This window comes from Falco cherrug, chromosome 3, assembly GCF_023634085.1.
Source record: "Falco cherrug isolate bFalChe1 chromosome 3, bFalChe1.pri, whole genome shotgun sequence".
In the NCBI taxonomy this organism is placed as follows: Eukaryota; Metazoa; Chordata; class Aves; order Falconiformes; family Falconidae; genus Falco; species Falco cherrug.
The window spans coordinates 71,632,288-71,656,161 of NC_073699.1; positions in this window are offsets into that span (position 1 = coordinate 71,632,288).

The following is a 23,874-nucleotide window of genomic DNA, read 5'->3' on the forward strand; positions in this document are numbered from 1 at the left end:
AAGCTGAACTTCCAGAAAGGTCACTTTTTCAGAGAGAAATGTAGACTTATTGGATCTTTCATCTATTGTCTGTGCTCAACAAATAGAAAACTCTCATAAAAATCCCCTTACAAAATCCTCTTAGCTCACTCTTCTGCCACAGAAAGACACGTGCCCCTAAATTTTACATGGCAGAACACATACCACTGCTCCGACAACAGAAGTGATAAACAGGGCTTCTGCAACCATAAGGATCCATCAAGACCACATGGCTGCAAGAAAACAAAACACAGCTAAGAACAGTAAGCAGAGCTTGACAAGAGCTCTATGGTTTTAATCACAAAAGTACTTAGCAACTGGACCAGGTTTAATCCCCTCTTTTCTTCAGTAGAAGGGCAGCAATGTCACTTGCTCTTAATATTGGAGCTATTCATGGAGGCAGGTAGAGCACTAGAGCAGGACTCTGCTTCTTCCAGGTTTCAGAAAGAGTCTCAGCCCACGCCAGGTCTATCATTTGCATAGGACCAGGGAAATGGATGGAGAACACTTGCTCCTGTGACATGCTGACCTCCGCTTACAGCAACACCAAGCCAGCAACCCTAGAGCAAAACCAAAAGATTAGCAATTCACAGAGACTTTCTTTCAGGCACAGGCATAACTTTCTTGCTGGGTTGGAAATATACCCATAAAAAAAGCAAAGGGAAACCTTTGAGTTTGGATGGGAGCAGAAATATAGAAATACTTGTACACTGAGCACAACTCATTAAGAAATAAAGATCAAAGACTCCAGCTTTCCAAAATAATCTCTGTAGCTGCCATGGAAACCACAGTAACCAATGGCCAGAGGCTCATCTCTTCGGCACGACATGGAAGCCCACAAATACAAGGTGCGGGGAAGAGGGTGCAAACGAAAGGAAGCCCCTCTAAACCAGCAGGATTTGTGCACCAGGCTGTCTGCTTCCCTTACAAATCAGTCGGTTGTGAACTGGGAGCTGGTAGCTGCTGACAGAGGTAGAGTGCATCTGTTTTGCGCAGCCTGGTTCCTTCATGTGCCAGGTGACTCTCATCTGAAAATTTACATAGGAACTGCTACCACTTATACCAAGGCAAATTCCATCCTTAGTTCTATATTTTAGGGTGTGGGGGAATGTAGACAATGCTAAACAGCCTATCTATCCATTAATTACACATACAATCAATTAAGAAAGACTGTAGAACTATATATTTGGCCAAACAAACTGTGATGGGACTAGAGGACACAAGAACAGCATCTAAAAGTGACCACAGAATGTTTGTCAAACCAGCTTCTCTAACCAGACTGAAGAGCTGAAGATGCCCCTGTTGGATGTCCAGAGTTCACAGCTGGAATAAAAACTACTCTTCTGGCAGGGACTGCGAAAAGAACACAGCACTTAACCTTCACGTCGCACAGAGTTCAGCTTCTTTCCTACCCAGAATTCAGCAGGCAGGAGAAGCAAGAGGAGAGAAGCAAAAATTGAGGAGAATTACCAGCTCCTCTGGAGCACCATCCACCTTCTGAGCAGTATTATTTCCACTTACCCTACAGGTCAGCCCTGTTCTCTGATGCAGGGAGACCCTGTTCTTAGCTGTACAATGTTCTACCTTGCACAGGGAACAATCTGCAGAAAAGGAGGAAGCACAGACTCTCCACCTTTGTTCTCTGCTCCACAGTCTGCAGAAGAGTATCTTCAATGATTTCTAGTTCCTTAAATGTGAAAGTCCATCACTGAAGGCACCCACAGACCAAGCAAAATAGGATTTGTGATAGAAGAAAGTCACTGATATTTGGATGTGTCTAGAAAAGAGAGAGAGTGATGGAAGAGGAGTGACAGCAATGGGGCAGAGCTCTGTGGTTGTATGATGTCCCATTATTTTCAGGGTTCAATGTTCCTAAACTGTTTATTCAGTTAGGGCTCCTTCCATAGCTGAGGTTTCTTGAGTTTCCAGTAACTGAAGTCAGTAGATCTCTTTAATGCCACATTTGCTCAGTTGCTGATCAGTTCTTTTCCTTGCTTATGTATTCTGGGAGATCACACCAGATACACCAAAATGGGGTCATTATGCCGTATGCTTATTTACTATGTGTACATTAGACCTTTTGTATGCTATTTTTCACTTGTTATCCATCATTATATGTATTTATCTTCAAGTACCATATGGAGCAGTAGGATGGGGTATATATATGGAGTCAACAGATGGTGAGACTGTGTGTGATTAATATGTCCTCATGACTTTTTATTGTCTCTTTTTCTTATATGTTCTACTTTCAAAGTGTCATTACTTTTGCCATCCCTGTTCTCATTTCTTTATTCCTGTATGCTGTTAAACAAATATAAAAAAATTCAATGTCTGGTTTTGAGATTTGTCTTTATAGTGCGCCAGGTGTTACCTTCACCAAAGTAATTCATGGGGTTTTCAGGCTAAAAGGGCCCATGTGCTCTGCTCACCGTGCCTAACACTGGACACAGAATTTCACACTGCAGCTTCTTGAGTTAAAGGAATGTTGCTCCCAACTACTGTATCAACACTGTCAATATTTTATTGTCTCTATTTCACATAGCAGCCATTCCACAAAACACTAAAAAATCCTTTAGAAGATGTAACAATAATTCATGCTGTTAAATTGTAACTTAAATGCAGACAGAAGGGTGCACGATGAGTTAGAACCAGTTCATCATGCACTGGAGGCACTGCGGGAACCTAGCTGAGATGTCCACATGTGCACTGGGACACAAGACAGGGAAGAAATTGTGCACATGCTCTGGGCTGACCCTACACATCACACCTCCCAGACAGTGAACAGCTTTGCCCTGTTTCATTTTGACTGTCTTTGCTCAGTAGTACAGTGGTTTCACTTTCCAGCTGTGGCACAGGAAGCACAAACACGTTTCCCCACCTAATTCATAGTTTCCAGGAAGCCTTTTACGTCTTCCTTATCTGAATGGGAGGGCATGTTATCAAATGCCTCAGTTTAGCTGTGTTGCCTTTCCTGCCAGATATATTGCTTCCATTACCTGGGATTCATGTGTCCAGCACTGCAATTCTGGCACTTGCTAAAATCACTTGGAGCCACTGTTGTCTGTTGATTTTTTTATTATCAAGTAAGTTGAAATGTTGCTTGAACCCATGACTGCCTCCTCTGCCCTTAGTCCTCCTGCATTCTGAAAACAAGGGAAGCTTGACTGTTTACTGGATTTTTCAGGGAAGAACTTCCGTTCTAATAGCAGCGTGATCAGGTCAGGAAATCTACATGGCAACATGGGCAAGCACAAGTTTTCATCTTGATCAATAAGTCTACAAAGCTTCATGTCTTTACCTACCAGAGACCAGGATTAGATGAAATGTAAACTGTGACTTCCAGAAACTGCTGCTGCAGATGAGACCATACTGAAAAGTCTAATCACAGGATGGTGAGCATAGCGTACTTCCAGATTGTATGGGAGTGGGGCTGTAAACTTTATGCTCCTATTCTACAATTTGCCTGAAGCATGATTATTAGAATGGTTTTATCTTGCAGTTTTCGCTAGATGCACCAAACCAGACACGTTGTTTAATAGTAAGCCACCAATTAGTAACAAAGGAGTAAGCAGCTTACGATGATATACAGGCTGAAGTACATCATCAATAGCCTGTTATTCCCTCATCCGGCAAATTGCTGTCAAGGGGGATTTGCAGATATTAATAGTGCAGATTAGTGTAAAACCAAGACTTATTTTATTGTGAGGTTCTGAGTATTACTGTTATTTCATGAAAGTGATACTGTGCCTATTTGCAACAAGACAGATCACAGATAGCAGCAGCGACCCAAAAGCTGTCTTGAACATGAAAGTAATTTCAAACAGTCACACAGTACAGACATACCATTACACCCTCTTCAGATCATATAAAGGAGAAATGTATGGGTTTCTGAGTTAGCTGTTTTACCCAGATAGGGTCAATACAGATTGCAATCTTAGTTGACTATCAATGATTGTCATGATTGTCAACAACCGTCAAGAGCTAGACTCTAGGAAGTAACCAGAACTGATGGAAATACACTGTTTGGAGGGAAGAAATCACCTGCGGCATCAACAATTAGTCATAGATCATTGAATGTTGGGGCTTTTATTTTGGAATGGTTTTGAAACTCTGTGTTATGCTAGTGTTGACCATGAATTCTTGCTACGTTTGACCAGGGAAGGAGGATGAGTGGAACAACACAGGACCTAGCTAGACAGACTTGCAAGTGCAACCCTATGTGTTGCATAGAAGTTGATGTTCCATAGCACTGGTAAGCTCCAGCTCAAATGCTTGGTGAATCAGACTCAGTCAGGCTTTGAGTGATAACCAAACACCCACAAGCTGAATGACAAAAAGTGAAAAAAGACACCAAAGATATGTCATTAGAGTTGGTTCTCTCTGTCTGTAACAGCTTGATGACAAACAGTTGCTATTTCATCTTTCTACTAGCGAAAGCCCTACTAAAATAAGAGGTAAATTACACAGTAGCTTTATAAATATGGAGGACTGCGAGAGAGGACCATGAAATCTGAGTGTATTAGTTACCTATTAGCTGACTGATTACTGCACCTTCCCAGTAAATAGGGGAAAAAAAAAAAAAAGAGAGAGAAAAAAAAATTGAAAATGAAGAATTGAATGAGATTCAAGTTTTTAAATCCCTTGTTTGATTCAACTGGTTTAAGAAGAAGGAAACATGCATTGTGGAAATCCAGGAGATAGGTTACTTTCTTTGCTGACATCGCAGAAATATTAACATTTTGTCTACAGGGAACATCCTTGTTGAATCAGATAAACTAAAGAAAAGAAAGTACTCATTTTAAAGAGCGCTCAATGCTCTAACTGTTGAGAATTTCCCAACCAGAGACTTCTGTATGTTCCCAGTCAAGAAGGATTTGGCAATAGATCCAGATATGTCATGAATGCCTTTCAACTTCTGGAGGCTCTGGTTATATAAGCACAGCATGGTTATATTGAAGGAGGGGTAGTTACCCTAGAAGAAGAGGTGAGGAGAAGAGAAAGACTGCATATATGGTATAAATGTGTGTAAATGTTGTGCTGAAAATACGCTGTGATGATAACAGATGTTACAGCTGTTACTTTTCATGAACATAATGCATAGGCAACAGCAGGAGCGTGAGCTAGTATGGCAGTACACTGGATTAAACTTTCTCAGAAATAAATTGCTTTTACACAGTTGTTTTTAAAGTATTTCAGAACACATGCTTTTATTGCTTATGTGCTTACTATAAATATTTTCACTATGAATAATTTTGTGGTATCTTTTTGTTAAATAGCAGCTGGTTACCTATACAAAAGACCTGAATTCAGTATTTGAATACCGTGCCTTGAATTTCAGTCTGTCAGGTATCCTTACATATGCTTCAGTTGACACATCCCTTCCTTGTACTGCAGCAAACATCTAAATGGAAGTACAAGGAGAAACATTGACTGTACATACTTCATGCTGGTATTCTACATATATTAAAAAACTTTAAGAGCAGAATGTTGTACTGATCAATGCGCTCCAGTTTTGAAGGCTTCTTTACTGTCTATAAATGGCACACAGGTACTGAGAAAGTAACTAGAATTTATTTTAGTTGTTGTCCTTTTGGGAAAATAATTTAAAAAAAAACCAAACACCAAAACAAAACACAATCTGAGATCAAAACTCTAAAACTCTTCAGTGTTGCCCATCAGGTTGATCAGGAACATGGTGTCAACAGAAAGAGAAGACACAGTTTGAGTAGCCTAGTAGAAAGACAAAAGAAAGCATGGGGGTTTTGATGCAGAAATCAACTTTGAATTTGCACCAGCTATATGTTGGCAAAGAGGTACACACACTGCACTTTACATATTAATGAGACCTCCCTACTGATCTTTAATCAAACCGCAGCTGAGCCTTTCTCTACATTTTTCCTTGATATCTGGGTTTTCCTACCATTTACTAGCCTTCAAACTTGCAAATAAAGTATTTTTCCTCCATATACGCCCATTTTGATTATTTCTCCTCACTGGCTAGTCCTTTGAGTTTCTTGTTGTTTGGGGTTTTAAACAGCATTTTCTAAATGCTTATTCATAAACTTATCCAAACCCTTATCAACTGATTTCTGTTTCATAAATGCTTTATTTTTGCAGAGGAGCACAAATCTTTCTTGCTGCAGACAGCTGACAAGAAAACATTCCTCCCCATCTTTTCTGTGCTCAAGACCAGGTAGGAAATTTTAGCTTCCACTTCAGTATCATACACATACTGGAATATGGACTAACCTAGTCTTTCCTTAGACTAAGCAGTGAGAAATGATCACTTTTAAGTGCTAGGCAAAATTACACTCTTGCTTACACAGACGTAACACAAAACCAAAGAAGCCCTCTTAGAGATCACACGGTCCAGACCAGGTTGCTTATGATCAGCTTATGACTCTAAATATAATTTCATGTCTGGACTCTGGCCTTCTTCTGGAGAAAGGAATTAGTATTGTGGTTTCAACCACAGGAAGGTTTTGGTTTGCAGTTCATCCTGTCAAGGAAGGTCAGCATTCTGCCTACAGAAGGTACTTGAAGCCACAGGGTGACGACATCCACTTGCTGCCTCTCCTCAGTCTCACAAGCACTCCAGACACACCTTGAGAAGATTCTCCTCACCCTGAGCAGCATTTTGCTCCAGGGAACACACGCCCCACTGAGTTTCGTGGAAGCTAGGCAGGAACAGAGCACAGCTCGCCATCGGTAAGCAGGACAGACATTTATGAAGATGCTAAGCATGAACAAGTAATGAATTATGACAATGCATATTTGAAATAAAATCAAAATGGTTGCACAGTATAAGCAGCTCCAAATGAAAAGACAAATACTGAATGGCAGAGAATGTCTTGATTCCATTTAGGAAAGACAGAAGTGTAGTGCTAAACGAGAAAATTAAAACATTTCCTCCTTTTGTCTTTGTTTTGTACTGGCATGAGAACAGAGCCTTGCATTTTCCAGACACTACTAGGAAACACGTTCATAACGATACTCAAATATAGCTATTACCATATTTAAATATTTCTTCACTGTTTATTACTTACACAGTCAGCTATAGCTGTTTCCAATTCAAGATGATTACGACACGCATACGAAAGAGCTGAAGGGGAGGAGGGAACAACTTTTGCTCCTAAACAGCTTACCTCTTCAAAAAAGAACAATGTTTACTGAGATAAATGAAGAGAGGGTGGTTGTTTTAGATCACTATGACTAATGTTAAGAAACAGCTGGTAAGGAATATTAGGTAATCACATACACAGGCTGCACATTGGGAACATTACGCTAACATACCTACTATAATTTTATTCCTTTCCCCACGCATTTATTCAAAGCTGCAGCTGTGATACTGGCTTTTGAACATTAGAAACTATCAGGAGAAGCAGCATGAATCATCATCCTTTGCTTGTGTTATTTAACTTAGTCACTCAAGTGCAGTTCTTCTAAGGAAACAATAATAGAAGGAAAACAATAGTTTCAGATATTTGTGAAGACCTCCTTTCCTTTCCTTTCCTTCCCTTTCCTTCCCTTTCCTTCCCTTCCCTTCCCTCTTCCCTTCCCTCTTCCCTTTTCCCTTCCCTTTTCCCTTTTCCCTTTCCTTTTCCCTTTCCTTTCCCCCTTCCTTTCCCCTTTCCTTCCCTTTCCTTTCCGCCAGTTCGACTAAAGTACTACCACTTCTATGCAATATGTACAGCTAACCTGTCCATTTCCTGAGTACATAGGCTGTTCAAAGAAAAAACTATTCAGAACAGTTACTTCGCATACCCCAAGACAATTTCATTTCTCTTCGCCTAAAATGGGCAGCTCAGTTGACTGAAATGTGATACGGTCAGTAGTAGCAATACCAAAAGTAAGGATATTTTCAAAACCCTAAGAAAGAACTACCCATTTTTTTTCTTTAGTGGAGATATTTGCTAGGTTTTTCGATTAATTCAGAGTTCCAGCCACCACATGGTAACTCAGATATATTCAAAAATCTCACCCAGGTTCTGCAATGAAGGGCTTGTGGTGGCCCCCATTTCTCTGCTGTGGGGTTGACTTAAATTGTCAAGGCAGGTCGTGCCTTTCAGAAGGCAGCACTTTTGTTCCACTGGTTCAGAACAAACCTGCTTAGGAAGGAGAGAGACAGGAAGGTTTATTCTTTACTGGCAGCATGTCATATCCTCACTGCTTTGGTCCCTGATCCCTTTAGAACAAGTCCTGATGAAGCAATTCCATCTCATGTCAATTGTTGCTAGCGGCTTTGTGGTTAAACACACTGTTGCTCATGCGGTCACCCATTTAACTGAGGCCAGGTGACAATTAACTTTACTCCTTACACAACTGAAGGCAAGCCCACAGCCCTAAGCAAGCTCCTCTTTGCTCAGTGATCACCAGTGTCCTGCTTTTGTATTAAAACTGCCATTTCCTCACAGTTTTATGCTTCCATGAGCATGAGTAGTCCATACTAGTGAACTCATTCAGAGAAGGGTTTCTACTGTTTCTGGGAAACGCAACTACACTGGAGTCCCAGGAAGCCACCCTAAGGCTTGGAAGGTTCCTGGATAACTGCAGTTCAGATATCAGGGATAAGTGGACATATCTGCAGACACCAGCCGAAGCAGTCCTTGAAACCACTGGGTGTTATCCGTGAGGGATGAGGAATTTACAAGACAAGTGCTTGCTGCCTCATGTTGTTCTGGATGCTCTGTGACAGCGAAATCACAGTTCAAGCTGTCCTCACCTTCCCTGTATGGCTAGTAGAGAACTCCTTCTATCCCAGGTTTTCCCAGTACTTTACACACACACATGCATGCACACACACAGAGCAGATCTTACTGGATGTGGCACTGTGGTTCACAGTTTAACCTCCAAGCCAGGGAGTATTTGAACAAATAAGAAATAGACAATGTCACGCCATTTCCACTTTCAATTTACACAAGAGCACATGGAATTATGCAATGTAAGGAATGAGTGCATGCAATATCTGGCCATGCTTTGACATTTTATCAGTAGCATTTCAAGCCTCCCCCATCCATATCTCGTTTCTCTAGCTATGGCTTTTCTTCTGGATCACAGGTCTGTAAATGTAGACTTACTGAGATGCAGATGAGGCAGGTATGCTGGGAAGAGCCCTGTGCCCTTGCCGCAGTCAGAGGTGGGAAAGAAAGCCATAAGGAAAAAACATGCAGTGTCTTAACGTCAAAGAGATATTGTAACAGATGCTGTAGCATGCTGAAAAAAACCAGTGTCAAGTGACATACAATAATTATGACCTGGTGGAAATGGGCCTACCTTACATTTTCAAAGGAAGACACTGAACTCAGCCAGACGTTACTGCCACAGAGCTATGCGTAGCCAAATAAGTGCCAGAGATCCAGCCAGTGGCCTCCCTCCAACCTGAAACCTCCAGCGTCTGGGAAGGATCAGTGGATTCACACACCTGACATGTCTAGCTTTCACCTTCTAAATCCTCTCTTTGGCATCCAAAAGATGAAATCAGGTTTTGACCACACAGGATTTAAGGCTGATCCCTCAAAGCTGAAATACATTATCTCCCAGAACTTACCCCTGGAAGCGCAAGCTCTCTGGTATACCATTTAGCTCTCCACAAGTACTTGGTAGAGCTAAGTAAATCAAAACCAAAAATCAGACTTATGGACAAAGTGCATTAAGATTCCACCACTACTTACTTCATGCCACAATAAATACATGGATCTATACAAAAATAACCTTTTCACCATTCTATCAGAGCCCTCCTTTGAGCTCAGTTCAGATCTTTTGCATCTATATAGGGAATTTCTGATCAGATCACATCCTTCTCCTGAAACGTGGGGTACTCCCAAATGACCCCATTTTTTCTAACCCAACCTCCACATTAGCATACCTTACCTGGCTCAGATCTCTCTTCCTGAGGACTTTCCATGTTTGCCCATTTATATGCAACTTATTTTCTCTCTCTGATAATTTCTTTTTAGCCCATACATTCTGTTCAAAGACATGACAGCCAGAATGGTTTGTTCTAAGCTTTGGGCAATCCTTGATTCAAATGTTTTCTATTTCAATCACTAAACATTGAGATTTATGAGCTAACTAATGTCCTTGATCTAAAGACATGTGACCTACAAAAATGGATGCACGCGGACAAAAAATATTTATGAAACAACAGTATGCATAGCCAGAGCTAAAAAAATAACCTCATAATATCAACCAAATTCAGGCACAAGTTTCTCAGATTATGTAGGTCAGTGGAGCAGGGATATTTACGAACACTCTGTATCTATCCTAGCAAAATCATACTTTCAAGAGTGCCAGTGGTGTCAGAGAAGGCAGAGGTGGTCTCCAGCTGGCCACCCCTCACCACCAGGTTCAGGCTCACCATCTACCTCCCGCAAGATGGTGGGCAGACAAACTCTGGAAGATTTATTTAGCAGAGTTGAAAATACCACTGTAGCTTGTTGCACACCTCTTTTCTGCACCTCCTTGCCAGACATGACTAACTTGATAGTGCAGGCAGTGGAGGACGTGGGTCTGCCTGTCAGTCCACTACCTAACACAGTTGTATAAATTGCTTCAAAGGTGGGACGGTGACACGGCTCCCATCTCCTGACCAGTGGATTCCTCTCAGATGGCAATGTGTATACCAGCTTGTAGCTCTCCCTACTCGCCCCCCAAAACCTGCTCCTGCACAGAATCACTATGGAGCGTTATGCACCCCCTGATTTCCAAAAGACAAAATGTTTGGTCTAAAGAAGCACATCTTCTGTCAGTCTGCTGGGACATCGTTTGAGAGCTCATAGAGGATAAGCACAATATTCCTGAGTTCACCGCTTCTTCAAGTTGCCTCCCACCATCTTACAAGCCATTACAGTCTGTCACAACAATGATAGAACAAGACATGAGGAGGGAGAATTCCTCCCCACAACTGTCAGATTTTTTTTTAACTTAATGAAATTGTGAGAAGTTCTATAATTGATTTTAAAATGTTGCACAGAGGGAAAAGTAAGAACTTTGTTAAAAATTAATAAAAAACAAAAGTAATGTTACGTATTTTTAAAATTTTAATTTCAATAAGTTTTTTATCAGAGGTGATGTAATTTTGGATGGTGAAAATTTATAAATTTTCCATACATCTAGGCATATCAGCTAGCATATTCAATATAGGTGTGGACAAAGTAGTCTGGAGCTACCTTCCAAGTTTTGAAAACATTTTTGTTGGCCAACAAGGTTATGAATACCTGGTTGTAAATAGCACTTATGAACCTCTCAACCTGCATGATGAGTAGGGCATGCAGGTGAGTGCAGACAGGGCTGTCTGGCAACTGCAAACTTGGTCATTTGTAGGGGAAAAAAATCATTCTGCTCCATCCACAGAGGAGAAATGCTAATTTTCAAATGATCCACTTTAAACTCTGACATTCTGTTATGCTGTCTAGTTTCAAGTAAACCAGGGTAGGGATATCTATGGCAATATTAACTCCCTGAGATCCCAACGGTGGTTTCTGCCTCACATTGTCTCCCTGCCACCCCAGCCTCCAGCTTCCTTCCCTAAAGGTTAGCTGGATCTACCAGGACAGAGCATTGCCACATGACAAACAGGAGTCTCACCCAGCTGCACCATCACCACCAAGCTGCTCTTTACCATCATTTCCAAACAGGTAAAGAAAGCCTTGTTAGCAGGTGGATGTTACTACATCTCTACTACATCTTGCAGGGCAAGTTAATGTACAGCTGATAGCTATGCAGCATACATAGAGTTTGCCATGAGATTAGAACAGAAAAGGCCTCACTGTTCAAAAATACCATCTGGACAGGTGCATGGGTCATCTGGAGGTATCAAATGCATGCTTATGAATGCTGACTACTGTTATGCACACATCCCCATCCAAAAGACACTGTTGTTCACATAGCAAAAATCAGAACAATGCACAAGAGGAAATCTCTTACAGTTGTGGGAAATAATCCAGAGTCTCCCAGAGTGAAGGGCTGCCTCTCTATTATTTGTCCCCCACCAGACCAGCCCTGTTTGCTGGAACCACTGGATTTCAAACTGCATCTTGCAGCTTGTTGGCAGGACAACACAGGGATTGCTAAATTTGCCCAGCTTCAAGATTACAAAAGGTTTTATTTGCATCCACTCTACCCATTCTTGCTATGGCTTCTGAGATCCCTCTTAACACTAAGCTAGGTTAAAGAAAAAAGCAACAAATTCATTCCAGCAATGCAAAGCTGATTTTTCTACTCATATTTTCCTTTTTACTTAGGTAGTTGTGGTTTAAGCCCAGCCAGCAACTAAGTACTACACAGCCACTCACTTCTTCCCCACCCCCTGCCCCGGTGGGATGGGGAGGAGAATAGGAAAAAGGTAAAACCCATGTGTGAAGAACAGTTTAATAACTGAAGTAAAACATCATCATCATCATCATCGTAATAGTAGTAATAGCAGTAGTAGTAGTAGAAAACAGAGATAAAACTAAGAGAGAGGAATAAAACCCAAGGGAAACTAATGATGCACAATACAGTTGCTCACCACCCACTGCGCAATGCCCAGCCGACCCTGAGCAGTGATCAGCAGGCTCTGGCCAACTCCCCCCAGTTTATATACTGAGCATGATGTTCTATGGTATGGAATATCTCTTTGGCCAGCTGGGGTCAGCTGTCCTGGGTCTGCTCCCTCATGGCTTCTTGCACACCTCCTCACTGGCAGAGCATGGGAAAACGAAAAGTCGTTGACTCAGGGCAAGCACTGCTTAGCAGCAACTAAAACATTTGTGTGTTACCATTATTCTCATCCTAAATCCAAACCACAGCACCATAGCAGCTACTAGGAAGAAAATTAACTCTATCGCAGCCAAAACCAGAACCGTAGTGAACAACAGCTATAAAATCATATTGCAAGTCTCACCCCTATCATACACCAAAAGTATTTCCAGGGCTCTTCTGATGAACCTTCCAAAGATGCCTCATTAGTGAACTTTCATAGTTTTAGGGGAATTATGTTTAGCCAAACTGAGGAACAGATAGTGATCAGAGGTCCTTCCCACCTCTTCAGTTTCTGAAGTTCATACTACTAACACCATGAAGAAGCAGACACAAGAGCCTCTACTGGGTCTGATTGCACAAAGTTTCCGCTGGCATCTTTTGAAGTTGGCAGGAGGTCATTATGAGGCGGCCAGTGCCTTCAGGCCTGGAAACAGGGATGGTGACAGTGATACCAGAATGCCTGATCTGGCTAAGCATGCTGCTTCTCATGGTCCTCCTCGCTAGAGAAGCAAGTGTGATGCACACACTATGGTCAGAATAAGTTTGCTTTACTGTCCTAGTTCAGTCCACAGTGATAAAGCACAAGATTGCCCAACAGGTATCCCCAGACAGCAATAACTACAACTTGCTACATCTCATATTCCCTTTCCCCTTTCTCACTCTCTTCTGTTTCACCATTCTGGTTCTCTCCCAAATAAACATCAACCACCCCGTTTACTGTTTTTCCTACAGGGACAGTATTGTTACATAAATATCTTAAGACTCTACTCCAGGCAGTTTTGCCATTCCTGATGGTACTAGCTGCAGCTTTTGCCGGCTTCTTACTTCATTGTATCAGGTTCGGGAATTTCTAATTTGATGCCCAGTAATTTCTTTTTCATTAGCCTAAGTTCAGGCCAGGACCTGGTCAGTGATCTAGTAATTTGCCTGTAGCTCTCATAGTTGTCATCGAATCATAGAATAATTTAGGTTGGAAAGACCTTTGAGAGCATCAAGTCCAACTGTTAGCTCAGGGTTGCCAAGTCCATCACTAAACCATATCCCTAAGCGCCGCCATCTATGATTTTTTTAAATACCTCCAGGGATGGTGATTCTACTACCTCTCTGGGCAGCCTGCTCCAACACTTCACCACGCTTTCAGTGAAGAAATTTTTCCTAACAGCCAATCTCAGCCTCCCATGGTGCACCTTGAGGCCTTTTCCTCTTGTCCTGTCGCTAATTATCTGGGAGAAGAGACCTTCCCCCACCTGCCTACACCCTCCTTTCAGGTAGTTGTAGGGAGTGAAAAGCTCCCCCCTGAGTCTCCTTTTCTCCAAACTAAACAACCCCAGTTCCCTCAGCCGCTCATCATAACACTTGTGCTCCAGACCCTTCACCAGCTTCGCTGCCCTTCTCTGGACACGCTCTAGCACCTCAACTAGCCATAATAGGTGTCTTACTGTTGTGAGTTAAATTCAGTATGGACACAGGTAGAAGGAACACATCTGTATGAGTTAATTTCATATACTTTAATACACAGATATATGTATTATTAATGTTGACTATCACCAATTTGTTACTATAGAATATCTTAACGTAAAAATGAGCCTTGAGTTTCTGTTCTCTTCTCTCTATTCTTTTTTATTTATTTATTTGGTTATATACTTCAGAATGTCTTTCCTCCCTCACAATTCTCCCCTTAAATCTTTTGACCTTCTTGCCAAAACAGATAAACTTAATTTCTCCCCCTGGAACAGTATCAGTTTTACAAAAAATAATAGAATCTTAAATTTTCACAAATCTCATCAATAAGGATAGACTTCTATAGTATGGTCTTCTGTTTTTTCTGGTTCCTCGATAGCAAAAAGTGATCCTATAAAACACTTTTAGAAATATGACTGCATTGTGCACTGTTTCTATCCACTTCTGTCTCTGACTGAATGCCTCTTAATGGAACCCACTCAGCCCTGCTTTGCTTTAGAATTGAATAGTTAGAATCCATGATCAGCCACTGTGGAAAGACCCAGCAGAAAGAAAATGCGTGGATTATAAGCAACAAACATTTTTTTCTGTAACAAACTCATGGTACTTTCTGTAGTAGCATCACAAGCACAAACATTATTGTTATGATGAGTTTCCTGGCTCTTCTAGGCAAAACTTTCCCCAGGGATAGCATTATCCCTTGTTTGAAGTAACAGGGTAACTGAAACACAGAAAGATAAAGTGATTTGTCAGGAAACACCAGTAGATCATTAGCAGTCAGGAAGAGAGTACTGGTCTCCTACCTCCATACCTGATGCACTCACAGCCAGCAGAGGTCAACTTAAGATGCGTAGCCTATGTGCTTGCATGCAGTCTCCCATGACAGTCCCATTCCCTTGGCCTGGTATCTCCCTGTTTGCAGGATTTCCCAAACACCCTGGAAGTTCTGAAATAAATTCAGCCTTCTAGCAGAATTTACAGCACAGGTTCTTGAGTGGCAGTCAAGCAGAGCACCTTATGTGAAGCTAATATCATCACCAACAGAGATCTTGATTTAGCTGCTCACCAGTTGCACATATTTGCGGTTTTCTGTTGTGTGGGAAGCGTATGTTCAAAGCTGGTCATGTCCCTTTCTTCCTCTCATATGATTTCGTGTGAATTCCTTATTGGTAACAAGTACTGCAATTCAAAATACAGATATATGGTGGCCTATTTCTTTATTAGCTCATGAATACTAATGGAGAAAAAAGCCCTCAACAAATATACAAAAGATAAATATATCTGTCAGCCAGAGATGCTCCTGTTAAAGATTTTTGTACAGTTAGCGCAATGGCTGTCATTACAGATGGTGCAGAGTCACACCATTCTTTGGGGAAATTCAGAGACCATTTCCCCCACAGGACAGAAGTCTGGCTGGCTGGCTTTCCCCGGAGTGCAGCAGCTGGTATAAGGCCAAGTATTCATCTAAGCATCTAGCGCAGAGGTCCTTGTACCAGACTTTTTCCTTTATTCCAGTATAAAACAGCCAGGCAAAATCCACCCATACCATTCCCAGTACCTAAGGCCTCCCATTGTTGCTGCTAATATTCGATGAAAACCTTATGGATGTTCCTATAGCACTTATCTACAAGAACCTGGCATGGTGTCAAGAAAAGGGACAAAACAACAAACGATACAGTGTCAACAATACCATGACACCTCCAGAGATACCAGAAATCTTCTGGTAAAAATGTAAAGCAAGTCTCTCCACATATGAAGGAAGAAAACAACTAGAGCAGCCCATTCCCACACAGCTTCCAACTAAACCACAGGCATATGAGTCTATACAAAATAAGACTCAAGCTAAAAATACATACCTTGAGCCTGTGACAGCTCTGTGGAATTGTACTTTACTGCCCTTTTGTTAAGACTACCTAAGAGTGAGTTGGAGATTTCCAAACTGAAGACAAGAAGTATGAACACATTGAACTAAGTTGACACCATGGAGGGGCTACTGCAGAAATTTTTCTTGCCCTGCCAAGTAGCCAGCGATCCACTGGAACTGCCTCCAGAAACATCCAGACAGGGCACTTACAATCTTTCATCATGCTGGTCCAACTCACAACAGAGATACATAATCCTTAGTGTCCAGAAGCGGGTCTTTTTGGTACTTCAGCTAACTGAGGTGGCTTTTTGTAATTGTAATAGCAAGAAATAATACATTAAGGTTCAGGCTAATATCCAATTTATTGAAAAGGTATTAAACCACAGTTTTCACAGGAAGGTGAATTTGTTCTCAGCCTGCAATTCATTAGATCCCAGCTCTTGCCTTCACCCTTTTGCCATGAGGGACTAGGAGAATAGCAGACATAATTCCCTAGACTAGCACAACCCTGATATGTAGAGCTTGAATGACGGTTTCTCCAAGTAGGGCTGAAAAATGTCTTTCAAGCAAAAACTTTCCCTTTCCTTTCAAGAAGATTTTTATCTTTAATGCACAGTTTCCCTTTACAGCAAAAAACAGACTACATGTAATGGACGAGAGTCCATTATTTGTACAATCAGCCAACATCAGCTATTTGAAAAAAAGGGCCAGTGCTATTTTGGGGCATATCAATAGGGTTATTACAGGAAAACAACCAACATCATTACTGCAGTCTAGACAGCAGTGACTAGGCCTTAATTGGAATAAAAAAGTTGGATCTGAGTACCACAGCTCTAAAAGCTGATTATGAAAAAAAAAGAACACCCTCCAAAAATAAAGAACAATCAATTAGAAAATATAACCTATGAAGTTTATTAAAGGATCTAGATGTGTTCAGTTGTTCTCCCCACCCACCCAAATGAAGCCTTTGCATGTTATTACTTGTCAATATAAGGAAGATAATATAAGAACGAATAGATGCAATATGCTTATGAGCAGAACCTTTATAAAGAACAAACATGTAATATAACAAGCTTCAGGGCTGAAAGCTGTGCAAGTTGACACTACTGTCACTTAATATGGACACCTATGTATTAGGTGTAGCTTAAAAAGATCAGTTTTGTTGTGATTAAAGGGCAGACCTGCAGTACAGTTACCAGAAATCCATATGGGATGCCATATTCTTGACAACACAGCTTTTAATTGCCTCGGAAGTTGGCTCATCATCTTTCATGGGCGAAAACACAATAGAAAAGGGATATACTATTTCTCATCCAATTCCCTCTCATTCAGCATTCCTGTTGCACTCACTGTTATACTGCCATATTCAGTTTATTGAGATAAAACCAATAACAAATATGTTTCTAAACATTTCAGTTCTTAAGGTGTTTTTAAAAATCAATTCATACATCTTTTCACACATTCAACTGAAAATTACATGAATTTGTAGCTTGGGTTTAACAGAACAAATATTTAATATATGTCCATACTATCTGTTTTCAAAAGAGAAATATTCTTCAGAGTGGGCACTCAAGTTAGGAGAGGGCATATTAAAGTAAATTAATCTAGAGAAATAGAGAGAACAAGAGCTTAAGGATAGAGCCATGGATGATTTCCTTACACAAGGCTCATGCAGCAGGTGTACTACTGACACCCTCACCCTCCAGAAAATTCCTCAGACAAAGGTTCTACATTCAGACTTGGAAGTTCAGCCTGTCACAAGCATCTGTGATTTCCTGAGAGGCCCATATTTTTCCCAAGAAAGCAACTGGCTTAGTTTAAATTTAGTTTTGTTTATTGCAGCTTTAGCACAAATTCAGGTATATGAAAGGTGAATTAAATGTTTGGTCGTTTTTTCTGCTTTGATGTGAAGCGTTTTTAAGAATTAGACTATGATGCATGAATCAGTTGTCAATTCTTTTTCCTAGCTTACCTTTCACAGAAAGCATTACATCATTAACACCAGCATACAGAAGAGCAGGTTGTTACAATTTTTAAGTGTGCCATTAAAAAAAACTTTTAAGTAATTATTTAGTCATTGAAAGCATCACTCCCATCCTCACCATCCTTAAATAAATTAGAAATTGCAATTAGACAATCTTCATCTAATGTAGAAAACTAACTTCTAATAGTGACAAAAATTTTCAAGAACCCTTCACCTGCACAGTTAAGATAACACAGTTATCTTAAGTTAACAGCAGAGATAATATTTTGTGGAGATATGCTTCACTAGTTCCAAATATTCAAGGCTGGTAAAATTAAATATCTCCCATAACTCTGGAAATTTTTTGGCAATTGAAGAAAAGTGACTATAAACATGACTGCACGTTTTTTTGAACTAATTATTTATGTTCGGTGTACCTTGCTGTTAGGGAATAAGAAAGCCAGGAAGCTACTACTGTTTCTGGAAAGTCAGTGTTACCTTTATCAGTATAAATTATTATATGTTTTCAAAAGCCAAATAATTTGAATGCACTGTACTTTTCCCATTTGCAAATCTTCCTAATGCAGTTTCATTACCTTTTTAAAAATTAATTGAGAGACAGAGGCTTGTTCCCCTTTCAGAGCTGTGATAAAGAACAGAATATCAGAAACATTGGTATTTTCACAATTTGAGGTGGTGGCCAAAAAGAAAACACATGCCCTTTCCAACCTAGTTGTTTAATTGTTTTCTCAATTGAAAAAGGAATTATTAGCCTGTACATCAAATTCTAGTTCTGCCAAAAAGTATTCCTTAAGCTGTGGATAAACCTTGGAAGAGAGCACATTTTAAATCTTTTGTCACATATGAATGGCTCTGGATTGTACCAATATTTCTTCAGGATGAGTTCCACACAGAAAACAAGGTTTAATCAACAAGAGTATGTTTTAGCATCACTCTTCAAATGTTTGATTCATATGACAAAGTAATGAAATAAGGAATCTCCTTTAAAACATGGCGAGGCTGGTCATCTTCCCCAAAAGGGGAACCATTTTCAGAAAGCTTGACATCTGGTCAATATCCAGAAAACACAGAATTTATGTTCTATTATTAAGCCTCAAAATTAAAGCTGCACTGTGGCAATGCAGTCTACGTGTGATTAGAAAAATGCAAAGCTAGAAGCAGTTTCTAAAAATCTAAAAATCATTTTTTCCAGTGAGGAAAGGACTAAACTTCAAATTGGATAGGAACTGTGAGGCAGATTTGCTTAAAGCTTGTAAAATGAACTTCCTTTGCTTCTAAAACATGGAAGAAGTTTTGAAGTGAAAAGCCAGGTTCTATTATAAAATACAAATAAGAAGACTTAACATTTTATAATAGATATAAATCAAGTGATCAGGTGAGACAGAAATGAAATTTTAAAATGTTGGCAACGAAGGTCCTCTCCTTATTTTATTCTTCTGAAGTACATCTTTTCATTTGGGCTTTCTGGCATCCTAACAGCTTGTTCTCTTGAGGTTGCAGCTCAACTCTGTGCAGTGCCTGATCCCAAGAAAACACCCAGGCCTAGTTGTGTGTTTGCTCCCTGCTCTCCTCAGCCATCTCCTAGCTCCTCAGCTAGCTTTCAGCCCTAGCCGTTCCTCCTCTGCCTGACCAGCACGTATAAAAGCTTTCTTCTCCTCCTACATGCTCAGGTGATCTCAGGGAGTGATTTTCCCCTTTCTCCAGAGGTCTCTGCTTGACTCATCACTCTCTTTTTATAAAGGAGCAAAACATCATAGCAGCAGATTAAAAATAAAGCACCATCTATCACTGAGCTTCAGCCTAACTTCCACTTCTACTTCACTTGCATAAAATTGATAGTTTTCAAGCATAAAACTAATCTTTCTTTTAATCTGTACAAATCCTATCACGGACCCATTACCAAGACTGAACAAACCAGTCTATATGAGGCCTTTCAAACCTTTACGTTCAAGAAAATACACAAAGAAAACAGACCTAAGCAGAGCCACCAACCATCCATATGGATTAGGCACTGCTTAACCAAGAGTAGAACGTCTTTGAAGGAGCTGTTTGAATACATGATGCAGAGAACTCAAAAAGAGCTCAATGTCGGGGCAATTCTTCAAAAAAGGGAGATGCTGATATGGAGAAGAGGCAAATTCACATCGCAAATACAGACTTGAATATTCTAAGCAGGACTATGAGAAGTTTTTGGCATCAATTTCACTCTGCTTCCACTGATATCTATTCACTTGAGAATGTTTCACCACCATAATAAAGACTTCATCCTCCAGACTTCGGGAACTTTTCACAGATAAAGGGTAACACCCAACTACCGAGATTTCCCTGTCACCTGGAAAATCCACACAAGTTCTGTTATAAAGTGATATATTCTCAGGTTATCCACAATTATAAAAGGATAACAGCTCTCTTCTCACTAAATAACTAGAATGTGGCCAGCACAAATTACTTACAAGGTTTTGACTCTCACCTTAACTGGTACTTTTTCAGAAGCCTACCATTCTTCAGAAATAGAGCAGCCACCCTTAGAGCCTTGCAGCATCTGGTAAGGGACTTTTGAAAATACAAATGCACAGCACTTGAAATATTCACACACATAGAGCACATGTAGACATGCCACATAGAGGTCCGTACCTGTCCTTTAACTGTTCATACACAGGTGGGCAAGAGAGGAGGGGGAGAATGGCTAACTTCAATGTACTTAATATTTACTCCTACATCCTGGTATTTTACTTAATTTCTGCTACTAGAACATTATAAGTAAATGAGGGGACTTTAACTACACCAATACCCACTGGAAGGGTAATACAGCAGGGTACAAACAACTCAGGAGGTTTCTGGAGTGTATCAGTGATAAATTCCTGACACAGGTGTATGAGGAGACAAGGTCTCTGCTGGACCTTATATTTACAAACAAGGAAGAACTGGTCAGGGATGTGAAGATTTGGAACAGCCTTGGCTGCAGTGACCATGAGATGGTGGCATTCAGGATGCTGAGAGGAGGGAAAAAAACAAAAAGCAGGATCACAATCCTGGACTGCAGGACTGCAGACTTTGGCTTGCTCAGGGATCTGCTTGGAAGAATCCCAATGGGTGACCATTCTGAAGAGGAGTCCAGTAGGTTGATTTTCAACAACCACCTCCTCCAAGTTCAAGAATGGTCCATCCTGGTGAGCAGGAAATCAAGCAAAAGTGGCAAGAGGCCTGTATGGATGAACAAGTAGCTCTGACTAAAACACAAAAATTAAGCATACAAGAGGCAGGAGTAGAGCAAGGCAACCCACATGTGAGCATGAAGAGGTGGGATAAAGAAGGCTGAAGGCCATATGGATCTGAATCTGATAAGAAACATGAAAAGCAGTAAGAAGGGCTTCTACAAGTACAGGAGCAGCAAAAGGAAGGGAAAATGTGGGTTTGCTGCTGAATAGGGCAGGGCACCTCAGGGCAAACAACATGGAAAAATCCAAGACACTCAATGCCTTCTTTGCCTTGGTCTTTACTGGTAAGATTAGCCCTGATAAATCCCCTGATACCAGTGGGAAAGCCTACAGCAATGACAATTTCTCCTCCAGCAGGGAGGATCAAGTTAGAGAACATGTAAAGCGATCATACACAAGTCCATGGGTCTTGATGGAATGCATCCACAAGGACTGGGGAAGCTTGTCAATGTCACTGCAAGGCCCCTCTCAGTAATCTTTGAAAGGTCATGGGGATCAGGTGAGGTTCCTCAGAACTGGAAGAAAGAAAATGTCACTGCTGTCTTCAAGAAGAGCAAGAAGGAGAATCCAGGGAACTATGGTTTGTCAGCCTCACTTCAAGCCCTGGGAATGTGATGGAGCAAATCTTCCGGGGAACCATTTCCAAACTTATGAATGATAAGAAGGTGACTGGGGAAATTCAGCATAGATTTAGGAAGTGGAACTTATGCCTAACCAACCTGATTCTGTGATAACTGTCTTGGTGCGAGGGAAGAGTGGTGGATGTTGTTCATCTTGCCTGGAGCATGGATTTTCACACTGTCTCATAATATCCTCATAGACAAACAGATGGGTAGTGAAGTTGAATGAAAACTGACTGAAAACTGGGCTCAAGGAGTTGTCACCTGCTGATCTGTAGGAAGTCCAGCTGGATGCTAGTCACCAGCAGTGTACCACACAGGTTGACACTGGTTTCAATACTGTTTAGCATTTTCATTAATGACCTAGGTGATGGGACAGAGTGCAGCATCAGCACGTTTGCAGTTGATATAAAACTGGTAGGAGTGTGTGCTAGGTCCAGTGTATGTGCTGCCAGAGGGACCTTAACAGGCTGGAGAAATGGGTGAACAGAAATATTAGGTGATAAAACAGTGAAATGCAAAGTCCTGCACCTATCAGTACATGTTATGGGCTGACTGACTAGAAAGCAGCTTTGCAAAAAAGTACCTGCAAGTCCTGGTTGACAAAAGGAAAATGAGCCAACAAGTCACCCTTGCAGGAAAGGCAGCCAGCAGCACCCTGCTGCAGTAGGAAGCGCATCTCCAGCAGGTTAATGAAGGTGATTATTCTGCATGGTTCAGCTCTAATGAGACCACATCTAGAGTGCTGTGTAAGATAAGCATAGAGATACTGGAGCAAGTCCAGAAAGGGGCCATGAAGATGATGAAGGGTTTGGAGTGTCTGACACAAGAAGATAGGCTGGGAGAGCAGGGACTGGTTTTGCCTGGAGAAGAAAAGGCTGGAGATAGGGAGCATATCTTACTAACGTGCATAAATACCTGATGGGAAGCAGTGAAGAAGACAGAGCCAAATTCTTATCAGTGATGCCCAATGAAAGGACAAGAGGAAACAGGCACAGATGAAATGCAGAAAATTCAGTTTGAACACAAGAAAAAGCTTTTATACTGTAAAGGTGATAGAACACCGTACCAGGTTGCCCAGGCCAGCTGGGGAGTCTCATCCTAGGAAATATTCAAAACCTGACTGGACACAGCTCTGAGCAACCTGCTCTAAATGACCCTTCTTTGAGCAGGGTGACTGAAGCAGACAGTCTCCAGAGGTCCCTTCTAACATCAACTGTTCTGTGCCTCTGAAAGCTGTCTCTTCGGCTATCAGGCTGCTGCTCCCGCCAGACAGACAGTTTCAGAGCAATAGCTCAAGACGATCAGCAACACTGTCATGTTCAGCCCCTTACATTCCCTCCTGCAAGCTGAGACAGGCAGAACCCATGCTGCTGACTGCCCACTGCCACATTACAGAAAGTATGAGAGGACAGAGCTTTGCAAGAAAGAACCATGTGAAGTAGGGTTTTAGTCCCCAGTTCCAGGCTACTTACCTGATTTGTTACCAGTACCCTTGAGTATATCACTTGGTTCTGAAGATTTCCAAATGCCTACAAGTGAGTATATTTTGATTTTCCATGGTTGACATGATATTGTTCTTTCCATGCCATGGCAGGTCAATGACAGGACAAGGCAACGCAAACATGTTGATTAGAAAGAAGGAAGCATGTTACTACATAACAAGTACTAACATGTCTAATCCTTTAAATAATGTGTCTAGACCTTTAAACACACTACAGAACATTTATTATTTCCTTAAGTTTAAATAAATTTCTCAACATCATGGCACGGGGGGAGGAAGTACCAAAAAACCAGAAGATAATACCATGAGATAATCTATACTTTCAAGGTTTGCATTCTTCTGAGCATAGATGCAATCTTAATTTTGCAGACAAAGGAAGAAAGTTGTGGAGTTTTTTTCCACAGATCTAATCCCAGCTTTCTTTATAAAACTGAAATATGTATTGAGAATAAAAAGAAATACAT